Raw genomic sequence first — 14519 nt, 5'->3', positions numbered from 1 at the left:
CTATATGCGGGGCTGCCAGATTCCTGAGTTGCTTGGCAAAGCCAATGAGATCTCCAAACATACTCAGTCAAGTTTTGTTTTTAACAATCCATACAATGGAGTATTTATTCAGTCACAGGAAAGTAATGAGGTTGGAAACAACCTAGGTGCCCCAAAACAGATGACTAGATCAAAAAGATGTGGGGCCTCCCTAGTGGCACAAGGGGTTAAATCTCAGCACTATCAAGCTATCGGCACCATGAGTTCGATCCCCGGCCAGGGAGTTAACCTAAATGGTGCATTAGACCCCTCCTGTCTCACCCACAGCTTCCCTCAGCAGTTTATTTCAGTCAATCTGCCTATTCTGCTCTCTACTCTTTGGTGACTCCTGTCACCCCCACACCTCTGGCCTGTACCCCACTTCTTGTATGCACAAATAAATCTTTTTTTTTTTTAATGTGGACTAGATCCACTATGGAATACTATTCAGCAATCAAAAAAGATAAACTCATGCCATTTGCAGCACCATGGATTACGGAGAGGATTATGCTCAGTGAACTCAGAAGGAAAAAAGAAAAACATCAGATGGTTTCACTTATAGGAGGACTACAGGGGAACCAAATAAGGGATCAAGGGGGAAAAAAAGACAAAACTAGCAGGCAACTATAAATCGGAGACATTCAGCAGGGGTGGGAGAGAGGAAAGAAGAGGGATTAAAACAGGGGTGTGATGAGCACAAGAGACCAATGGTGACTGTTCAGGGGTGACTGGGTGGTGAGAATTTTATGGGGGCTACACCTGAGAGGAGAAATCAAACTGTACAAAAATGAATAATGATGTAAAATATATTGAGAGAACTTAAAAAATAAATAAAAATAAATAAAAGTAATGAAGTACTACAACATGGATGAGTCTGGGAAACATGTATGCTAAGTGAAAGAAGCCAGATACAAATTGTCACATATATGACACCCCATTAATATGAAATATCCAGATTGGAGGGGTCCACAGAAGCAGATTCACAACCACCCACTATATGACAGCAGCCAGTGTGGCTGCAAGTACATCCCATAATTCACTCATTCATTCATTCATTCATTCAACACATATTTAGTATCAACAATGTGCCAGACACTGTCCTAGGGGAACAATACAAAGCCCCTGTTTTTTAGGGCATCAGTGTTCTAGAAGGAGGGACAGCTAATAAACAGAAAATAATCAAACCAGATGACCTCAGATGTGGTAAGTACTCCAAAGGGCTAAGCAAGCTAACAAGGCAGGGGAGTAAAGGGAGGGCAAGTCTCCACACAAGATGGCCCCGGAGGATACAGAGGTGATATTCGAGCAAAGACCCGATAGGAAGAAAGAAGAGGCTGTTGTGTGAAGATCAAACAGAAATGTAGTCCAGGTAAAGAGAACAGCAGATACAAGGGTCCTGAGGCAGAAATGACCTTGATGCATGGGAGGAAGGGGAAGCAGCCCAATGGCAGGCACAGGACAGGTTAAAGGACAGCGGCAGGTGTTAACCGTCTGGGGAGGTGAGTTGGGGTCTCATCGCCACACTCACTGGCTGCCATGGAAAAGCCTGGAGTTTATTCTCAGAGCAGTGGAAGTCCCTGTAAAGTTTTACAGTCCTGCATCATTGTGCGCATGTCACAGAGTGAATTACACAAAGCTGAGTAATGCAGCCTACTCCATACCTGGGTCCTGGGGACACAGTGGCCCATGTGGTCTGTGCTTTGGAAGAGGGGTGACGTGACCCGCTGCCATGTAGAAGGGTGCACACTTCCCACTCCTGAAACCAGACCCCACGGCCCCCACTCTCTCCTCCTACTGTCCTCCCTTGAGGTCACACAGCAGGACACGGTTCACAAAGTCTACAAAGTTCCCAGCACAGGCCCTTCTTAGCCTCCCACTTGCGCCAGTAGGCACAAGGTCATAAAACATGAGACAGGGAGACATTTGAAAGGGCCAGTTAGAATGCTCAGAAAGAGATGCTTAGATAGTCCTCTGCAGATCCAAGAAAGATGCCCTCACTCCCTCGCTCTGGGAAACCTGGGTTGGCATCGTAAATGTGACAGACTGTGCTCAAAGAAAAACCAAGCAGAAAAATATTTGGACGGTCTTTATTGAAAGGCTGACACCCAGACACCCTCAGCGGGGCTAATAACCAATCTAGCAAAGAGTTAGCATCAGTCCTGCACTGGCTTCCGTTTTCTGGTTACTGAGCAAGTTCCAGGGGTTTGGGTCTCTGCTCCATTTCCCCTTCTAATTCTAGATGGTAAGAACTATCCAACAGGAAGGGCCCAGTGCCCAAATCTCACTCATGTTTTATTCAGATCCTTCAAACAAAACCTCTATTCTCAAACTGAAATAAAGAAAATGCTGCAGATAAAACTCACAGCAGGGTCTATAAAAGAAAGGGCATACAATATTAATGGGGATACGCTCAACAACTAACGTTAGCTTCTTTAAGTGTATATTGGTTGTTCTGAAGGGATATTTTTGGGGGTCTATTTGTGTGGGTTTCTTTTTCAAGAAAAAAGGAATATAATACTTTACTGGCTACTATTTACTGTGCCTTTCTAAGTTCAGGCACTGTGTTAGGCACTTCATTTGTCTCAATGAATGCCCCTAATGTCCTATTCCCATTTTTTTTTAAGATTTATTTTATTTTTTTTATTTATGCATACAAGAGCTGGGGTACAGGCCAGAGATGCAGGGGGTGAGAGGATTCACCAGAGACAGAGTGGGGAGCAGAACAGGTGGATCCACTGAAATCCACTGCTGAGGGGAGCAGCGGGGGAGACAGGAGAGGTCTGCCGTGCCATGCGGGTAGCTCCCTGGCTGGGGCCTGAACTCAGGCTGCAGAGGCTGGTGATAGCCTGACAGAGCTGAGACTTAACCCCTGCGCCACCAGGGAGGCCCCCCCCCATTCCTATTTTAGTGCTGAAAGAAAGCTAAGGCTCAGAGAAGGCAAGTCACCCAGCAAAGCTCACACAGCAATAAACCGCTAAGGCAGAATCGGTTCCAAATTCGTCACCCTGTAAAGCCGGAGAAGTCTGGGGGGCGGGCACCCCGGGCTGGCAGGGGGGGCCCGCGAGGGTCTCTCCAGCTTGTCACTGAACAGGTAAGGGGTGGCCGGGGTCCCTCGGGAAGGCAGCCCCCTCGCCGCGGCTCCCTCCAGTCTCCTCGGGGGTCGCGGGCCCTGACCGGCGAGCGGGACGCGAGAGCCCGCGGTGCCCAGCCCGGCGCCCCATTCCCGGCGGGGGAGCCCCGGGACGCCCCCCGCGCCCCGACCCGCGGCCGCGCCTTACCTTGGTGGAGGAGGGGCTGCCTGCCCGGCCCGCCGGGCGGGAGCGCGCTGCCGCTGCCCTCGCTCATGGCTGCGCCCCGCGCCCGCGAGAGCCGCGGGGGACCCGCTCGGCCGCCGCGCCCCGCAGCCCCCGCCCACCCCGCCCCGGGCCCGCCCCCAGCCCCGCCCCCGGCCCCGCCCCCCCCGGCCTGCCGGGATTCCAGGCTCCCGCCGACGTCACAGAGGGGGGCGGGGCTACGGGAGGCCACGCCCATCAGCGCATTTGGGCCCACGCGTGGGGCTGGGTGGGGGAGAGGGGCTGGGTGGGGGGGGGGCTGGGGGGGAGGTGGGTGGGGGGGCTGGTGGGGGAGGGGGGCTGGGGGGGAGGGGGCTGGGTGGGGGAGGGGTGGGTGGGGGAGGGGGCTGGGGGGGCTGGGGGGGGGGGGCTGGGTGGGGGGGGGGGGGGGGGGCTGGATGGGGGAGGGTGGGCCGGGGTGGGAGCGCGCTGGAGACCTGGAGACCCGCGAAGGCTCCAGCCCGCCCCCGAGATAAGGGGCGATCTCCCCAAGTCTTATTAATTTAAAACAGTACAATAAAAATAAGCAAGACATCAAACAAGCGTATCTAGTAGGTTACCATGTGGATACCAAGAGGAAATATGTATGCGTGGGTGTGGAGATAGATACATAGATAAGTAGACGCATAGATGGATACATAGATAGATAAGTAGACGCATCAAGGTCACCACAGGTACATGGATACATAGACACTAGACAGGTAAATCCCTGAGACAGCTCGCGGGTGGGAAGCTGGGTGGCAGAAGCACCAGGGAGAATTTTCCTGCGCGCTGTTTCCTTACAGGTGGCGCCGTCCCCACGGTTCACCTGTGTTCATTCCTACCTACCTGAGCACGAGCAACTTAAAACTTGCAATTGAAATAACTGCCAAATATAAACGCATGCTAAATAGTTACATTAATGTATTTATAATTATTTTATATAACATATTCAAATGTATATGGAGATAATTGTATATATGGTTTTGCCAAATGAGATAAATAAATGGGGGAGAGTGGATAAATCTGTGCAGAAGAACTCCCAGGCATTTCTACCTGTCCTTGGAGGAGGCGGAGCCTGACCCCTCTCTCTTCAGGTAAGGGCTGCAGCAGTGACTTCCTTCCCAAGGACATCCTGGAAGGGGAGGACAGTGACTTTACCTTGCTAAAACCTGGCACTTTCTCAGACAGATGGTCAAAGCCAACTTCCATGGGGAGACGTCGATTTGATAGTGTGCCCCCTGGATACCTGTGATGAGAGGACACTTTACCTGTGGAGTCTTTCTCTCCAAAACCCAAAGCCCCTGCCCAATCATAAGAAAACATCACACACACCCCATCAAGGAACACTCTACAGCAACACCTGGTTGGTACTACTCTGACCTTTCAAGGTCACCACAGAGGAAACAACCTGAGAAACTGACCAGAGGAGCCTAATGAGATGTGACTGCTAAGGGTAAGGTGGTAGCTGAGACGGGGTTATGGCACCCAAAATAGTAACAGATCAGCAAATCTGAATCAAGTTTGGACTTTATGTTATTATGGTATGTTGCTATTGGCTCATCCACTGTGTGAAATGCCCTAGACTGATATAAGGTAATAACAGAGACGCTGAGCCTGAGATGGATGTAAAACGGGGTTCTAGTTCGAGGTCCCTCCATTCTATGTTGAGCTCAATCACCTGAAGGGCCTGGCAGAGTACCTGGGGAGAAAAGTGGAATCTGGATGCCGAGATTACACTTATGCAAAAGAAAATCCAGAGACAGATATTAATGCAAAACATAAACCAGGGAAACACTAAAAGGCAAGGCAGAGGGAGTGAAAAAGGGTAAATATCCAGATAGAAACCAAGTCCCGGGATGCCACTTACGGCAGTGACTACAGAGAATAATACCATATCATGCATTTGAAAGTCCTTAAGAGAGTCTATCTCAAAAGTTCTCATGACTAGAAATAGTGTGACTATGTAGGGTGACAGGTCAACTCCGCTCATTGGGCCAATCACTTCACATGCATGAATATCAAATCACATGGCACACCCGAAAGGAAGGTATGTTACATGTCAATCGTAAGAGTGGAAGCCCTTCCTAAGTCTGACCCAAACCCAGAAGCCAAAAACACATAAGGTCAAGTACATACACGTTTTGAATTCTACACAAGCGATGACATTTGTACATTTGCCTTGAGATGCTGTTTATAGCAGCAAAAGACTGGAAGCAGCCCCCACCTGCAGAGCTGGGGACTGATGAAATATAGTTTGACACACACATCCAGGTATTATATAGCTCTGGATGGAGACACAAGAGAGTTCTTCATATAGAAGTGCTGAAAGTACAGAAGTGTTGTATTAGGTAAGTTACCCTTTGGGTAAAGAAAGAACAAAAAATATGCATCTGTTTGTAAATGCATAGTATCACCCACGGTCAGTGGGTCTGGTTGTTCAGGTAAGATTCTGGAATGTTCACCTAGGGCGTTCCCCTGGGTGCTGCCCTTATCACTGGGTCCCTAAGTCCATGTGGGGCTGTTTGATTTGCCTCCCCAAAGTGGGTTTATGCTTTGACATTGGTGACCTCATCTTATATTTGACATGAGTGACTTCATTCATAGCTTTATTAAGCAACACAACCATTTAAGCAATAAAATGCTCTTCTCACCCTCTCTCTGGGAGGATCCATCTCAGCAAGAGTGGAATCTAACAAAGACCAAGCTAGGCAGTCCTCTCCCTGCTCCTGAACTCCATCGCCCTGTGGACCTAATAGTGAGAGGGAGGGAACATCGGGGCAATTGTTATGTTACATTTGTATTACAACCCCCTGCATCTGTGTGTGTGTGTGTGTGTGTGTGAAGTTACAGAGTCCTCTTTCCAGGAAGGAACAATGTGTTATGATGTGTTATGCTTCTTTTCATGTTAAAAGGTTCCTGTTTGCACTGTACTCAGTTCTTGTATGCATAAATAAATAAATTTCTTTTTTTTTTTTTTTTAAAAAAAAAAAGGTCCTGTTTGCAGAGACGGGGGCTGGGGTGGGGGAGAGCTACAGTGGACTCTGGAATCAGAGCACCTGGGGCTCACAGCTGGCTCTGCCATGCACTAGCTGTGTGATCTGGAGCAAGTTGCCAAACCTCTCTGTGCTGCTGTTGTCTCATCTATCAAATGATTCTCTCATAATAGTATCTACCGCCAAAACTGGGCTGAGAGTAGAGTAAGGCAGGCAGGTCCCCAGGAGGAACTTTTAAGGAGACACTCTGAGAGTTTTTCAAGTACAGGGTCAGCACCTAAGAGTGAGTATCCCCCAGCTTCCCCCTCCCACTAGGCCCCAGTCTAGACCAGCCCTTAGGGTGCTGGGAGGCCATAATGAGGTCATCTTTGTAAAGCACTTAGAAAACTACCTGGCCCATAGTAAGTGGTGTATAAGTGTTTGTTAAATACACTAGATCTTTTTCATTAAATACTTGTGTTACTAAAGGGTAAGGTTTTTCTTCTTTTTATGTAATTTTGCCTGGTGTTCGCCATGTAAAAAAACACCAAAACCAGTGACCTGGGTTTGTTGGAGAAATTCCTTCGCACTGTAGACGTCCTGTTCCATCCCAAGAAGCGCGTGAAGTCAGCTTGCGCCTTGTGGGTGAGCATTTGCGTTTGCTTGTCGAGATGGCAAGTTGGGGGATTTTAAGGCATTCACAGCATGTGGGATATTCTGACTCATTAACATTCCAGTTATATCTGTAAATTATATTCCCTTTGTCAGCCTTTATTATCCTTCTTTAGGGTCTTTTTTCAGAGTCAAGACTTGGGTCCACCCAATCTTCGCAATTTCAGGAAAAGCCAAATGCTACAGCAATTTGTGGTCCTGGGCATGAAACACATTTGCGGACACTGATAAGAGACCACCAATGGGGGCCTCCCCTGGTGGCGCACTGGTTGAGCACTGGGCTGCGAAGCTGCCCGCAGCTTCTACAGCGCCGGTTCGATCCCCAGCCACAGATGAGGGTCCCACATGGTGCGCAGACCCCTCCTGCCGCCCGCTGCTCCCCTCAGCAGTGTACTTCGTCAGACTGCCTGTTCTGCTTTCCACTCTGGCTCTGGTGAATTCTCTCACCCTCCCCCACTTCTGACTGTACCCAGTGCTTGTATAAATAAATAAATCTTTAAGAAAAAAAAGAGAGACCACCAATGGGACAAACCTCCTCTTTTGATACAGCCTTACCTGTTCACTAAGACTTCGGGAGGAAAGAGCAGACCAGTGTTCCAGTGAGACAACTCACCTGGGATTTTCAGAAATGCCACTGTCATGAACACACACACGTACAAAATGATGGGACAAATTAAAAATGAAGCTATTCAAGGAGATTAAAGAACAATAAAGAGACATGAAACTAAATGCAACTCATGACCTGTGACCGGATTCTGGCCTCGTTCCTCCATGCAGGACTCTCCACAGAGGTTCTTGGTCCTCCTCACAAAGTGGTGGCTGACTTCTCCCAGAGAAAGTGGTTCTGCAGAGAGCAAAAGGTGAAAGTGGCAGTGTTTTTATGATCCAGCCTTGGAAGTCACATGCTGTCACTTCCACACGATCTTATTGCTAGCTGACTCACATAGCACAGCAGACCTCTCCTGTCTTGCCCGCTGCTCTTCTTAGTAGTATATTTCAGTAGAGCTGCCTGTTCTGCTCCCCAACCTCTGGCCTACACCCCAGTTCTTCTAGGCAAAATAAAAAAAAAATAGAAATTGGTCAGCCTCCCTAGTGGCCCAGAGATTAAAGTCTCAGCACTATCAAGCTATCGCCAGCCCCTGCAACCTGAGTTCAATCCCTGCCAGGGAGGTGACCCACATGGAGCAGCAGACCTCTCCTGTCTTGCCTGCTGCTCCCCTCAGCAGTGTATTTCATTAGATCCATCTGTTCTGCTCCCCACTCTGTCGCTGGTGAATCCTGTCACCCCTTGCACCTCTGGCTTACACCCCAGTTCTTGTATGCATACATAAATGAAATAAATCTTAGGACCTCTCTTGTGGCACAAGGGATTAAGATGCAGCACTATAAAGCTATTGGCAGCCACTGCTGCATGAGTTCAGTCCCCAGCCAGCCAAGGAGGTAACCCACATGGTGCAGTAGACCTCTCCTGTCTTGCCCGCTGCTCCCCTCAGCAGTATATTTCAGTCAATCTGTTCTGTCCCCGATTCTGTCTCTGGTGAATCCTCTCACCCACCACACCTCTGATCTACACCCCAGTTCTTGTATGCATAAATAAATAAATATTTAAAAAAATTAAAAATAGAAATTGATCTAACAATTTATCTTGGGGTTCATGTTATAACATCTCATTTAGATAATAGTCCTCTCCCATCCACGCCTGCCCCTGGACATGATAGTGGTCAGGGGAAAGTTTTTATAACAGAATTATGACAGTTTGATGCCCAGATGAGTCAGCAGGCTTGACTCCATTTCAAATCTACAGTGTGATTTTGGGGACATTGTGTGAGCTCTGAAATCAAGACAAGACTAGATTTGTAGGCGGGCTCTAATGCTTACCAGCGGGGGTGACTCTCAGCGAGTATTATTTTCCTTTGTTTATATTCATCCCTATCCCCCAGTCTCCATATTTTCAAAGTGACCTCATGGAGTTGTTCAATGAGGTCTTACATGATTTTAAGTGCCAGGCTGGCTCCTTGCCTGAAGTCTCCGTGGAGACGGCCTTTCCTGCCAGGCACCATCTAGACAGATCTCGGGACTGTCCAGAAGGGGGCGCAAGTGAGAGGGTGGGAGTGGATTGCTGTCCAGAGGCCGATCTGTCCCTGCTGGTAGAGACTCTGGGCTGCCTTTGTATTCCTTGAAAGGATCCCTGCAGTGTGCAAACACCACCCTCTCAGGAGAGGACAGATTGAAATTGTGTCCTGGATACAATGAGTGCTCCTGCGGGTGGCAACGCTCTGCTCTGCCTCTGGGGAGCTTGCCTTCTGGTTTCTGGGGTAGCCTCACAGTTACTAGCCTCCCAAAGGTACCAACTCAAATCCCTTCAGTGAACAAGAGCCTTAGTTTCACCACTGTTAAAATAGATGGCATCATACTTTCTAGTCCCTCCCAGTCAGATTAGCTGAGAATTCGGGGCAGAATCAGGGGCTCAAAAAGTGCTTGAATGAACTCAAGGTAACAAGCTGGCATTACAAAAAATGTTGATGTTCCAGATCCCATCTCATTCAATGCTCAGAACAAATCTATAAAGGTAGGTGTTTTTATCATCTCCATTTTATGAGTAAGAAAATGGAGACACAGAGAGGGCTAGCAACTTTCCCAGTGCCACACACCTGGGGAGTGGTGAAGGCAAGTTTCAAAGCCTTGTCCCTCCAAAGTCTATAGCTAGTGTGTAACTGTTAGGGGGAAAGGCTGTCCTAAAGCTAATTCCATTCAGGCTTTGTAGACTCCACTCCCCACTCCAGACCAAAGCCAAAAGACACTGGGAACTCCAAATCCCATCACCACCAAAGGGAAGGTGGCTGGGACCTGAGGGTGGGGTTAAGCAGCCAGGTTTGGTAAAACCGGACACGTGGGCTTTGGAGAAGATCCCCCATTTTGACTCCCCGCCAGCTCGCAGCGTTCGGCCAGCTCGGAGAGTGCCTTTGGGTTTCCAGGTCGGCGGATCGGGTAGGACACATTAAAGACTTTATTTCCCTATTTTTTGTACATTTTCCTTATTTCCCCTTCCCTTGTAAATAAACCTTTTATTAACCTTTTGTGTGTGCCTGTAGTGGAGTATTCATAAGTCCCTTTTAAGTGTGCGGGTGAGGACCCACAGCCAGGCAACCCGTTTTATTTTATATCGGGGTTGCCCTACAACATAACCTCTGCACATGCAGCCTTTCTGTTTGAGGTAAATACACACCTGGACTTAGATTCAGAAGATGTGGTTGAATGGCAGGTTTTGTTTCATTTTTTATTCCTGAACAAATTGGTTCTGTGTAAAACCTCTGGTTTTATCTGTTTCTTCCTCAAACAATGAGGACTGGGGAGACTGTGGCTCTTCACTAATATCCCTTTGAGGAGGGTATGTAGTTGTCAGATGAGAGCAGATGCAAAAGTGCTTTATTCACTGTAAACCAGTGCACACACGTGTAAGGGGTAGGCTGACAAAGTTGGAGACGATGATGATGATGGTGGTGGTGGTGAGGAAGGAATTAGTCATTGGCTGTAGGGTCCTTGTTGAATTTGTGGGATGGGTTAGTTCCTTCTTTTTTTCTTTTAAGATTTATTTATTTATACATACAAGAACTGGGGTGTAGGCCAGAGGTTCAGGGAGTGAAAGGATTCTCCAGAGACAGAGTGGGGAGCAGAACAGGTGGATCTACTGAAATACACTGCTGAGGGAAGCAGCAGACAAGACAAGTGAGGTTTGCTCTACCATGTGGGTCAGCTCCCTGGCTGGGGATTGAACTCATGCATGCATTCAACAAATATAAAGTGCCTACTATGTGCCAAGCACTGGGGAGTCACCAGTCAAAGAACAGAGCAGACAAGAATCCCTGCCCTCAAGAGCCTAGGTCAGGGGTCGGGGAAAGGAGGTCCTGAACAAAGTCCACAAATAAGTTTTATGGACCCCACCCCCACCCCAGACCAAAGAGGTCCAGGACACCAAGGACTACAAATCCCATAATGTCATCACCACCGAAGGGAGGATGCTGGGAACTGAGGGTGGCGTGAAGCAGCCAGGCTTGGTATATAATCAGACATGTGGGCCGTGGGGGTCCTTGATTTTCCTCTGGCTTTCAGCAAGCTTATTGGGGTTCCAGCTCAGCGAAACTGGTGGGACACATTGACCAATTTATCTCTTTCTTCCTGAGTCATTCCTTTCTTCAATTTCCCCTTTTTGTAAATAAACCCTTTATTAACCTTTTGGTATGTGCCTGCAGTTGAGTCTTATTATAAGTCCCTTTAAAGCACGTGGGTGAGGACCCACAGTCAGGCAACCCATTTCACATTGGGGTTGCCCTGTACCAGTTATATTCTAGTGGAGACAGCAAGACATGTGTGTACCTATAATGTGTCAGATGGGGCCAGTGACAGGGCTCTGGGAAAATGTCAAGCAGGAAAGGGGAGCGAGAGAGCCCAGTCTGGGGGCAAGATGTGGATGGAGCTAAAGAGAATGGTGGTTGCTTCTTTGCTTCACATCATTTGACCTGGGAGAGGTTTCCTGGGATTGTTCTACTTTAGGATACTCGGGGGTGAGTATCCTAATCAAGAGATGATGCTGGGTGGCCAGGACCAGGGAGATGGCAGTGGACACAGAAGTGGTCAGCTTCTGGGCATGATAAAAAATCGGACTACCAGAATTTGCTGATAAAGAAGATGTGAAGAGTAAAAATAAGAGAGCCAGCTGTGATTTAGCGAAGGTTTCTGGGGGAAGCAAGCATTATAAGTAATCTGTATATCCTTCCTTGGTGTTCATGGGGATTGCTTCCAGGACCCCACAGAGACCAAGACCTGCAGAGGCTCAAGTCCCATAAGGTATAATAATTGCAAATAACCTACATACATCCTCTTGACTTTCAGTCAGCTCTAGATTACTTTTAATACCTTGCAAATGTAAATCGGTGTTATTCTGCATTGTTTAAGGAATAATGACAAAGGAAAAAAGTCTATGACAAAGTTAGGATGCATTTTTGACCCTAGATTGGTTGGATCACAGATGTGTGACCTACACATACTGGTGGACTATGTGTGTGAGCTCATTTAATCCTCTCAGTAGTCGCTTTTATTGTCCCCATTTTACAGAGGAGGAAACTGAGGCACAGAGTTTAAGGAACTCACCCAAGAGTATGACACGACTAAAGATATAGCAGCGCTGGAATTGAAACCCAAGTAGTCTTCAGAATCCTGCACTTAACCTTTATGTTAACTGGGTAATTGACTAAGTGAATTAATATTCAGTACATACTGGCCATTAATATCATCATTAGCATAGTCTCTAATGCAAAGTAGGAAAATTCCAGAGTACTGTGCTATATAAAATACATTCAGACTCACCGAGAGTTCTGTTGCCCTGAAGCCTGTCCTCGGGCTCCCCTCTCTGCTTGGGCTCCCCACCTCTGCTCCAGCTCCACCCTCTGTTGTGGGGCTGCCCTCACCTCCCTGTTTATCTGTGGCTCTGAGGTCAACTGGAGCAACACTTGCTCACAGAAATCTTCGCTGACACCCTGGAGATCTCCCCAATTATAAATCCCTATAGTACCGCATTCTCTTTCTTGGTTGCAATAATAACAATCACATTAACATCACAGTATATTTTAAAAATTGTCATAAGGAACATAACTTTAAACTTGCTATTTCACCATTTTTAAGTGTTCAGTTGGGTAGTGGTAAATATATGCACATGGCTGTGCCAGAGGTCTCCAGGACTTTTTCATCTTGCAAAACTCAACCTACACACATTGTACAACAATTTCCCTGTTTCTTGCCCCCACCCCAGATCTTTCTACTTTTAAGTTTCTAGGATTTTCACTACTTTGGGTACTTCATTTGCATGGAATCATACAGTATTTTCCCTTTTGCAATGGCTTCTTTCATTTGGCATAATGTCCACAAAGTTTATCCATGCTGTAGCATGTGACAGGATTTTTCCTTTTTAAGGACAGCATAATATTCCACCCATACTATTTTCTTTATGTGTGCATCTGTCAAAGGACATTTGTGATCTATGTGAATAATACTATACACGGATTTCCAAATATCTCTTCAAGATCCTGTTCTGAATTTTTTTGCATGTATGCCCACAAGCAGGATTGCTGGATCATATGACAGTTCTAGTTTAAATATTTAAAGGACCCTCCCTACTCTTTTCCATACTTGCTACACCACTTTCCATTCTCACCTACAGGGACAGGGTTCCAATTTCTTCCCATTTTGCCAATACTTGCCTCCGTCCTCTCTCTTTCTCTCCCTCCTCCCTCCTTTCCTAAAGGATATAAGATAGTCTCTTCCTGAAGATTTTCTTTACAATTCTCAGTGATTACTGTTGGTGGGAGTGCAAACTGATCCAACCACTATGGAGAGCTGTGTGGAGGTTTCTTGACCTACTAAACATAGAGCTTCCATACGATCCAGCAATTCCACTCCTAGGTATTTACCCAAAGGACACAGAAACATCCATTCCAAAGAGCACCTGCACCCCTATGTTTATAGCAGCACTGTTTACAATAGCTAAGCTTTGGAAACAGCCCAAATGCCCAAAAATAGATGACTGGATCAAGAAGATGTGGTCCATATACACCATGGAATATGACTCAGCATTCAAAAAAGATAAACACATGCAATTTGCAGCAACATGGATGGAGCTGGAAGGGATCATGCTCAGCGAAATAAGCCAGAAAGAAAAAGAAAAATACCGGATGGTCTCACTCCTAGCAGGGACCAGGAAAAAGAATAACTATGAGAAAGAAAATATCAAAACCAACAAACAATTATGAACCAGACACACTCTATGGGGGGTGGGGGGCAGGGAAAGGAGGGCTTGGGGTCAAAATAAGGGGGTTGTAATTGTAAGGGGAATATAAAAATAAAATTTAAATAATAAAAAAACAATCCTCAGTGATTAGCAATGTTGAGCATATTTTCATGTGCTTATTGGCTATCTGTATACTCTCTTTGGAGAAATATCTGTTTTGGTTCTTCGCCCATTTTAAAATCTAGTTATTTATTTTACTATTGTTGAGTTGCGAAAATTCCTTATATATTCTGGAAATTGACCACTTATCAGATACACGATTTGCCAACATTTCCCCCATGGCTTGGACTGCCTTTTCTATCATTGTACATTTTATTCAATAGCCCTTTGTCACTGACCTGACATCAGCTCTATGAAGCCACCAACATGTTTGCCTGCTCCCCAGCCTGTTCTCCCATCTGCCTTCCTCAAAAGCTTCCTGCGGGAAGGAAGGACTCAAAAATTCTAGAGCAGTGAACTGGGAGAGGTGTTTGAAACAGTTTATGGGCTCCTGGCAAGACCATCTGGCAGAAGTATAATAGGAGAAACGAAATTTACAATGTTCCAGTAACTATTTAGATAAGGAAAAACAGGTGGAATGACTTTTAACATTTTATTTGACAAACTTCATGCAAAATATTATCACTTTAGCATGCAATCAATTTAAAACTTATTAATGAGTTAATCAAAAATTATTTCCTGTCCTTAAAAGTCTCTCAGTGC

The 14519-nt window shown here is 46.7% G+C and overlaps 1 protein-coding gene across 1 annotated transcript in view; it reads right to left on the bottom strand.

Moving 5' to 3' along the window:
* The window catches only part of TMC7 (transmembrane channel like 7), a 43714-nt gene extending 40355 nt beyond the window's left edge, over window positions 1-3359 (bottom strand). Inside the window, exon 1 of the mRNA XM_037507536.2 lies at window positions 3297-3359. The gene's annotated coding sequence lies outside the window, so the exon portion shown is untranslated. The remainder of the gene's footprint in view (window positions 1-3296) is intronic.
* Between the last annotated feature and the right edge of the window lie 11160 nt (window positions 3360-14519).

The sequence above is a fragment of the Talpa occidentalis genome, unplaced genomic scaffold (genome assembly GCF_014898055.3).
Source record: "Talpa occidentalis isolate TD23 unplaced genomic scaffold, MPIMG_talOcc4v2.1 talOcc4.12, whole genome shotgun sequence".
Lineage (NCBI taxonomy): Eukaryota > Metazoa > Chordata > Mammalia > Eulipotyphla > Talpidae > Talpa > Talpa occidentalis.
This window is presented reverse-complemented; position numbering and strand designations above follow the sequence as displayed.